The sequence below is a fragment of the Labrus bergylta genome, chromosome 4 (assembly GCF_963930695.1).
Source record: "Labrus bergylta chromosome 4, fLabBer1.1, whole genome shotgun sequence".
Taxonomy (NCBI): domain Eukaryota; kingdom Metazoa; phylum Chordata; class Actinopteri; order Labriformes; family Labridae; genus Labrus; species Labrus bergylta.
In genome coordinates this window covers 23091832-23098561 of record NC_089198.1, presented here as the reverse complement: position 1 = coordinate 23098561, position 6730 = coordinate 23091832, and the positions used below count along the sequence as shown (strand labels likewise).

Sequence of the window (6730 nt, the reverse complement as noted above, 5' to 3'; positions counted from 1 at the left end):
CCTTTGTTTGCCAACATGACAGGAGGGAGCAGGGCTGTAATTTGATGAGGGGGCAGCGGCGAGTGAGAAACTCTGCATGGCAAGCTCCCAGTGGAGAGAGGCAGAAGAAGAGAAGCCTTTGTAGCACGGACACTGCAGTCTGCAGAAATGTAGACATTTAGAGGGAAGATTCACTCTACCAGGATTCATTAATTGGATGTTTCTTTGTCCACATGGTCTGATTTATTGCGTGGTGACGGTTTATGGCTCAAAAAGGGGGTCTATGGGTTTTTTCTTTTTTACAGCCTGAGAGGAAACACTTTCATCTTGGCCTTTTGTTCAACATTACAGTTCAAAAGCTGCTATCTATTGTTTCAGCATTTATATGAATCCAAATGGCACAATTGAGTCGGTTCATTCAAATGTCACAAATACTGTAAACATACGTTTCAGTCTGAACCTGTGGTCAGATTAAATAAAAGAAAAACACACCAGATCTTCAAGACGTGACATCTGCTGTACTCTGGCCCGGGTGCATTGTTCGAACACGCCGCAAGTTTTCAGGACAGGAAACAAGTAGCTTGTTCCAGCCCGGGCAGCAGAAAGGAGCACGTCTTTATTTGAGGGAAGTCATTCCTGTCGATATATAAAACACCAAAGCAAAGGTTTCCTTCCCCCTCACTTTCCTGGTGCGATCCCCTTCAAAAGGACACAGGCCTTTATACTGGGCTCACATGCACACACGGGACATGAAGGATAACAAACAGAACCATTTAAATATCAACCAACCTGCCTTCTGTTTGACTGAGGAGGGGGTAGTTATGGCACAACTCTGGCGGGCACGTGCAGCATGCTAGACTTTCAAATTCTCAGTCATTTGAACCACGGAAGTGAACCATACTGGGGAACAACAGAAAAACAAAGCATTGCGGGTCTCATTTCTGCAGATGCACTGTGGAATGTATACTACTTTTTTATTGTAGTTTAAGCTAAAATCAGAAAAATGAAAGGAACTTTAGACACTGAGTATCAAAAAAGTGGAAGTGCTGAAAGTTGTCAAAGATTTTAACCATTTTTTATTTCACTTTTTACCATTTTTTACATGATATTTCTGATTTAAACTTAAAAATGTTGTCCTGAAGCAAATATACTTTGTGGTAAGAATAAATCCTCCTGAAAATATCCTTATATTCCTTGAAAAGTATTGTACAACGCTGAGTTTGTTTACAGTACTCTATAAACAGGTGAGAAGAACTGCGTTCCTCCTGTGCTATAGAAAAAACAAGTGTAAACAATAGAGACGGAAATGATATGAAGAAGAAAACAAATACCAAAAATGTCAAAATTCCTTTGAAAAAAAATGTAATCATTTCCATTGTGTGCTTCTTCTTGAGTTAAGTTGTAAGTTTACAACATAACAGAGAAATATTTAAATATTGAAGTTCATGTATTACTTGTTTTAATACATTTTCTGCAGCATCTGTTGTGACTGAAACATGTTCAATCCACCTCCACAGATCACTTTGCATTTTTAGTTTAGTCATCCTAGCGCCTGATTGGTTAGTTTTGGTGACATATGATGAGTGACAAGAAAGAGTTGTTGTCATAAAGGTGATGAAGTGTGATGAATAGTAAAGTGCCATGCTGATTCTCATTCTAGGAGTGATCACAAATCAATACTAATAAGTACTAAAATGAAAATTCTCTCACGGTGATACACAAACGTGTTGTTTTCATCCTCCACTGTCTTGTTCTACGTCCTTAAATTTCCCCATAATGCTGTGTGAGAGGAGGAAGAGGACCACCTATTAAAGTGAAATCTTAGGAGTGATGGATGGGAGCTTGTTGAGGGGGAGTGAAGCAGCTACACCCTAGGGGAGGGGGATGATGAACAGAGGAGGGAGGGAGGGAGGGAGGGAAGGGGGTTAGGGGAGAGTTCACTAAATCCCCACTCACACCTCTGGCTGTGGGAGGGTAGAGAGGGTGGAGAGGATGGAGACCTCCCATGCTGTCTGACGGAGAGATTTGATTGATTCAATCCTATAAAGTACTTTCAACTTTTGCCTGTTTTCTCTCAAATCTTTGACTTTCATCTTCATTGTTCCGTATGAAAAATATGATCTCTAAGGAGGTTTGTTAAGAAGTTAGAATGAGTTACTCCACCTCTGACATTCATTTAGTGTACAGCAGTAGCTGTATTTTCCCCCCCAAATACCTCAAAGATGAAAGCAAAATAATCTGAGCTGATCAGTCAACACTCAGTGACCTAATTGAAAGCAATCCGAGGACTTTTTCACTTTCTTTGTCTTTCTTTCCAGTAGCATTTTAATGTTCTCAAAACATGCCATTGGCAGTTATTCAAGGATGTTATACAAAGCTTGACATGAAATCTACTGGCTGTACTGCGCACTGATGATGTCTTATTTAGGTAAAAAGAGGACGTCATCATAAGGGCTCTATATTACTTTCATGATGGCGAATAAAAAAAGGAAGACGTTTTAAAGCAGAACCAAAGATATCGCCTCTTATATAAGACATAGTCTTCTTCCTTGTTAAAACCTGAAAATGTAGCAACTTGACATTTTGGATGGAACTTCAACTGTGTTAAGCTAGTAGTGGCTAACGTAGCCACAAATTGCTAGCCTCAAACAGAGACGAGAAGCAGCTATAGAGGTTCAAGTAAGCTAACACTACTACAAGTTCACACTCCACTAATTCAATTTGTTTTTAAGTTAAAAAAAAAGACTTCTGGTGTTTCTGTCATCCAAGGGTTTTTTAAGGTTTTATTTGGCTAAAGGAAAAGACTTGTTTTCTGAGACCATAAAAGGACACGTAATCTTCCAGCTTTATAAAAAAGATCTGTTGGACATAAAAGCAGTTAAATGTGGGAATTACGAATCCAGACCCAGAAACATCAAGTAAATTAACTGCCAGCTGTTTTAAGTCTATAAATTAAACTGGATCCTGTAGTCTCATTTGAGGACAATACATTTGTGAAGCAGCAAATGGAGAAGCTGCAATCCTTGTGGTTTAACGCCTGGTGTGTGGAGGAATTACTGCTGCAGTAGTTTGCCTTTAACAGTCAGGAAATGACCCATAATCTGCAAGCGTTTGACTGCTGCAGCATTCCTGTGAAATGACACAAGCTGAGCTAGATTAGGGTTTGGGTAATTAGCTCATTAGTCAACATAAACACATGGCAGGGCTCCCCCACTTTTACACGCTCTGCCCCCCCCCACTGCCCACAGCTGGTGGCGAAAGTAACATACACACACACACACCACACACACACACACACACACACACACACACACACACACACACACACACACACACACACACACACACACACACACACACACACACACACACACACACACACACACACACTGAACCAAGTCTAATTCATCATTAATCCAGTTTTATTTAATCTTTACTTTCTTTTTGTTACAGTTTTCCATGTTTTTTTTCGGGCCTCACCATCTCTTCTTTTGCTCCATACAAGCCACTCTTTCATATTGTAGCCGTGGGGGCTGAGGGCCAGCCACTTTTTACCAGCACCTCGTAGCTTATCAGAGCACTTTATCAGCCTGAGGGACAGACATGAGGGTTAAAGCTCTTCACTCTTCTGCTGCAAGGCTCACAAAACCAGCAGGCTGTCAGCAAACAAGTATTGGTAAGCTTGGGCTCAGAAAACGTGCGCCTCCTGACAAAGAGAAAAGCTTCAAGGGTCATGCGTTTCCGTGTGTGCTTGGAACACACAGAACATCCTTTGTGCGGGGCGAGGTAAGCCTGTCCCTACACAGCCTCTCTTGTTGCTCTGGGGACTGATGCTAAACACTGGAGCCTGGATGGGCCTTTCACACCTCCTTAATGCAGCAGGAGGCTGTAGCTTTCTCCCCCACTTAATTTTTCAGAACCTCCTGCACCCCTGAAGGTCAGCATAAAGCTCTCTTTCATCGATCATCTCAAACTGTGTGAAATATTTTGCAAACTTTTATAAAAAAGGTGTTGAGAATTGGAAACATTCCCAAGTTTCAATCCCACAATATTGAGAAAAAAAAAAGCAAGTGTAGCACTTTCAATTTGGCTCAAAGGCAACTTTTCATTCCTGCACAGGACTGTATGTGTGCCGCAATGCTATAAAGAACAGTGAGTCTGTTTGATAGTGTTTAGTGATTTATATGAATGACCATTTGTGTGGTTTCTCACTGTACAGAGCTAGATGAGTGCCAGGTAATGTGATGTTTGAAGATGCCCAGGTGGAATGGAGAGAAAATGGGAAAGAAAGTGATCAATCAGCAGTGGTTTGCTACTGAGTCAAGCTGGCAAATTGGAGGTTTTGTTTGGATAGAGACACTTAATCGGGGGACAAAACGGCTGATGAATCCATTCATCATCCTCCGAGAGACAGTGCTCACGACTATGGTACTCGTCATTTTCTGGGTAATTTAAAGAGGGAAAACAGATAAAAGTCCTCCCTCAGTTTAGCTGTGTTGTTTCAGTGTGTGTGTGTGTGTGTGTGTGTGTGTGTGTGTGTGTGTGTGTGTGTGTGTAGCCTATACCGAACAGATTGTGCTACAAAACCTTAGCTTCCTATAAATGGTATCCTGCTGGTTATCATGAATAAGGCACAGTTGTGTATCATTATCTAAGAGATTGAGAAAATAAAAAGAAAACAATACTAAATGGTAACATGAAATATTTGTACAAGTCACTGTCAGCTCCCTATAATAATCAATCTATTCATTTGTAAATTCATACAGCAGTTTGTATTTACAGCTTAATATTTGTTTCCACATTTTATGAAGATACAAACTTCAGAAATCATCTGAAAGTGCTGACATGCACTTTAACATAGTGTCTCATCAACTGATCTATAGATCATAAATCATACATTTATAATGGAATAAGTAATATTCTCAGATTTATATGGACTTTATATAAAGAAAATAGTTGGATACCTGTAAAATAGTGTTTTACAGTTTTATTCCTAACGTTTTGAATTGAGTGTATAAATAGTGAATTTAATTTTTCAAAAACTTGAACTGTCGATAATCACAAACGTGTGTAATTTTCTGGGTCTCTTGTGGCTTCAGGGCAACTTTGTAATTAAATTGCATGTTGAAGAATTTATCATTCAGAATCTGAGCGCATTTGTGCTGAGACAGAGGATAGCACTCAAAGCACTTTCAAAGACGCAAAACTAAGAAAAATGCAAATTGACATTCAGGAAAAAAAAAAACAATCTGGCCTCTAGGGGGTTCAATTTGATATAATGTGTGATAACTAATTCTCTCTTCAAATGTGATTTAATATGTTGGTCATTTAAGTATGAAGAGAACAACTGTCATGCACTTTGTACAAACAGACATCATATTGGATTATTTATATCAGTATTCAAGGATATAAATATTGAGAGCATGAAGAGGAAACTGTCTGTGATCTTCCACTGATGTTGATTGGTGAGGGAAAAGGACACACCTTGCTCTTTGGCAGCAGGCCATGGCCTTATCATGCCTGATGAATTACACTGACACCCAGGCTATCTTAATGACTCCATCTATCTCCCCATCTCCCCCCTCCTTCCTCTCCCTCTCCACAACCCTCGGCCTTGCTCTTGCATCCTCCCATGTTACAAATCTCTCCAGAGCCAATTTTTCTTTTTTCAAGATTTATTTGTGGGCTTATTTGTGCCTTTATTGGACAGATAGGACAATGGGTAGGGTCAGAAATCAGAAAGAGACAGAGAGTGGGAATGACATGCTTTAAAGGAGCCACATGTCGGATTCGAACCCAGGCCAGGTTCGAACCCTCTGATGCCCCCAGAGCAGATTGTGAGTGAGTGTGTGTGTTGTAGTTGATTTTGCTTAAAGCACATTACGTTATCTTTTCTAGACAGCAGCAGTTTATGACTCACAAAGGAGACGTCATGTTGTCTGAGAAACAATATGATACAAATAAAAACACACCTGTTATAACCTGTAGCACAACATGATGAGTATCTATTTGAAAAAATATTTTAGCGCCTGGTTTTCTTTGGTTTGTTATGTGTGTTGAATGAAGATGGGGTTGCCTCTACTAAAGGTTAAATAGAGTGAAGTATATGTCACCATCTAAACCCCGATCCTCGGTGGTAAGCAGTTGGCATCCTGGAGTCTCATTTCCTGGTTTTTAAGAGGGCATCCTTCCTTCTTTGACTCCAGCTTCCTCTGCTTTGTAACACCCATTGTGCACAGCATTGCTTCACAGGTTCTCCCAGTGTTTGTTGGAAGGTGCTTCAAGTGGCCATTGGACTTCAGCTTTAATTTCGTCAGGACAAATGGCCTCCAACTGCAGACGTTCTCACCACCTGTTATGACACATGGAGCTATGAGGGTGAAAGCGTCTGGGTGAGAGGTGTCTTTGACCATGGCTTTAAAGGACATGTTTCAAATCTACTCATCAGTCATTTGTGTCCTTGTTGGGTAGTTTGTTGATGTTTACACTTTTACGCTTCCAAATGGACAAAAATAAATCGTCAAGGCCTACATGGCTATTTTTGTGCACACTAATGTTATTTCACTGATTGTAAAACGGGTGAGTGTTCTGTACCAGGAATTCACTAGATTCCAAGAACAACTTTGTGTGTGGGAGGACATGTATCATCTATTTTATTCGCAAGTATCAAGTTTTAGCAGCAAATAAGGCAATACGTAGAAAGTTAGGAAATGTGGTTGTTTTATTTTTGTAATTATTTGGTTGGCAACAC

The 6730-nt window shown here is 40.2% G+C and overlaps 1 long non-coding RNA gene across 1 annotated transcript in view; it reads right to left on the bottom strand.

Moving 5' to 3' along the window:
* Positions 1-5666: 5666 nt before the first annotated feature.
* Positions 5667-6730, bottom strand: part of LOC136178893 (uncharacterized) — a 41503-nt gene continuing 40439 nt past the window's right edge. Inside the window, exon 3 of the long non-coding RNA XR_010666195.1 lies at positions 5667-6331. This is a non-coding gene — a long non-coding RNA (uncharacterized lncRNA). The remainder of the gene's footprint in view (positions 6332-6730) is intronic.